At 42.9% G+C, this 2500-nt stretch overlaps 1 protein-coding gene across 2 annotated transcripts in view; it reads right to left on the reverse strand.

The window, feature by feature from the left end:
• Window positions 1-2500, reverse strand: part of LOC143130921 (dihydropyrimidine dehydrogenase [NADP(+)]-like) — a 157461-nt gene that overhangs the window by 111978 nt on the left and 42983 nt on the right. The gene's annotated exons all lie outside the window — the stretch shown is intronic.

Below are 2500 nucleotides of genomic sequence, written 5' to 3' on the forward strand. Positions count from 1 at the left end.
ACATGCATGCACACATGTAAACAACAGAACACGATACAAGCACAATGCATGTGGAGAATACAGTAAGTGTAAGGTAGTTCATGGAACAAGCTTTGTTTCATGCTGAGTGAAAGACAAAAGGCAAACAAGATGGAGGCTATATTGAAAATACATATAGGCCTACATGTACTGCCCGTCAGACACGTGGTAGCGACATTGAGAAGAAGAATAGAGAAACAAGCTTTCGATCATTTTAAGACTGTGGTTTTACAAAAAAAAATCACTTAAAGATGTTAGACCTAGAGTTTCATGTTTCAACAGCTTGTGTGCCTCCACAAGAGTGCACATTTAGGTGTGTATCTTCACTTAAAATCTGGCGTAGGCTTATGTTGTGATGTCCTCTACCGCGAGTGAGCACAAGTGTTTGTGTCCGTCCGTCTGTCTCTGGACTGTAGGATCGATATACCTTTTAGAGCTTAGCAACTACTACTTCCTTGATTGAAAGGCACAAAGGGCCTGTGCTGTACGCTGTGTGGAAGTCATTGGAGGATAGAAGAGAAAAGTGACAGAGCAATGGGGACAGATAGCACGGGTCTGTGCAGAAAGCCTTGAGGCTCGCGCCTCACAAAGAACGTAGGATGCTTTTCCGAAACAATTAAAGAGTGGAGAGAATGAGATGGGGGGGTGGGGGGGGGGGGGGGTGGAATGAGTGGCATGACAACGGCCTTGATTTGAAAAGCGCCTTATAAGGGACAAAAAAGCTTAGTGTTTGGCGGAGAGTATTAAACCCATTTTGTCTGCGCTTCTCTCTTCTTCCCACAACAATGCGCTGACGGCATAAGCAAGGACCCTGAATGCAAGCTTAATAGCAGCCTGAGTGCAGCTAATAGGCATCGAACGAGTCGAGAGTTCTCTGGCACGCCAGAGCATTCCTCTTTAAATCTCTTTTAGAAATCAAACAAAATAAGCCCTTGCGGAGCTTTCCCTCCCAAGCTCTGCAAATTCCACTGTACCTCTATGGTGTTGTCAGGCAGTGCGTTTACAGCGAGTAAATGTCGCGGTGCTCGTCCCATCATTTGCAGTGACTCAACGCAAATGGAGAGAGTGTGACACTGGAGTGGCAGCGCCAGCAAAAGGAAACTGGAGATAGGAGTCTTGTTTAATTGTGCTGCCCATCACTCAAGTAAGACTATCAGGGGATTATTTCAGCCTATTAATTAAAAAAAGTCCACAGACATTACTTGTGATACATTTTCACTGCCAGCGCGACACAAAAGAATGAGCGCAAGTGAAGCCACTGTTCTTTTTTTTATGTGATGTTACCCAATGAAGCTAATACTCAGTGAAATGAAACAAATGTGGAAAAGGGAGAGAGGAAGAGAAAGAGAGAGAGAGAGAAAGAGAGGGTGTGATGACGGAGAATCAAAAGAATCTCTTGAAATTGGGAGGTGAAGGGGGGAGTGGGGGAAAAAAAAACTTCACTATCTGAATTTTAATGAGTTTCCTTTGCTTTAAATAAAATAAAATAAAGGATGCCGCTGATAGGGTTTATGATATTTCCCACCATGGGATCAGACAAGCACAGTGTGCAAGAGGAGAGAGAGGGAGCGGGAGAGAGAGAAAGAAAGAGAGGAAGAGAGAGAGAGACTCATATATCCAGCCCAAATCCCCATAGTCCTTTTTTTAATCTCTGCACTGAACAGTGTATTACAGTGAGCGGGAAAATACCACGAAATAAAATGAAAATAAGGGGAATGAAATGCAAATATTAATAACAGCTTGAATATTTACCCTTTACGATACCGTATATGCCTGACAAATGTTGTTCCCGAAATGGTTGCTGGTTGCATCAAAGGGATCGAAATGAAAGGGAAGTCTCGGAGTTAACATATTAAATGAAAACTTTGAAAGAGTTATTTTTATCGTGACTTGAGAGAAACAACCTTACTGCAACCTGGCTTGTGAGGGCTGAAATATAGTGGGCCTGATCACTCGCTGAGCTACTGCGGGCTGTGTGTGTGTGTGTGTGTGTGTGTGTATGTGTGTGTGTGTGTGTGTGTATGTGTGTGTGGCTTCTGTTTGAAGCATTTTCAAACGCCATCACCTACATTTGAGCCTAACAGGACTTAAAAAGGAGAAATCATGATAAGATATGATGTATGTCAAGTCCTTAATGACCGCACTCTCTCTAATGACCACAATCTCCCCTCCTACATGCACTGACCAAAAGGCTGAATGAGCATAATTAGGGTTTCCAGTGGAGTTGAACTGATCTCTGCATACAGATATACCTGAAGTCAAAGGCTGATCAGTAGGAGGGATGTGTGGAAGGTACATGGTTTGCATCGAGAGTATGGCTAGGCACTGGCTAATTAATAATAAAGACCACAGTGAATTATTCAATGATTTGCAATATCATCTCTCTCCAAAATAGTGTATTCTTCTTGGCTGATGGGTCATACGTTCTGTGGTTCTCTTGGTAATGCAGGGTCATTAATATATTTATCAACATGTAGCAGGC

The sequence above is a fragment of the Alosa pseudoharengus genome, unplaced genomic scaffold (genome assembly GCF_046254945.1).
Source record: "Alosa pseudoharengus isolate Yale_2024_CS ecotype anadromous, Long Island Sound unplaced genomic scaffold, YU_APseudo_1.1 YU_APseudo_1.1_scf_18, whole genome shotgun sequence".
Lineage (NCBI taxonomy): Eukaryota > Metazoa > Chordata > Actinopteri > Clupeiformes > Clupeidae > Alosa > Alosa pseudoharengus.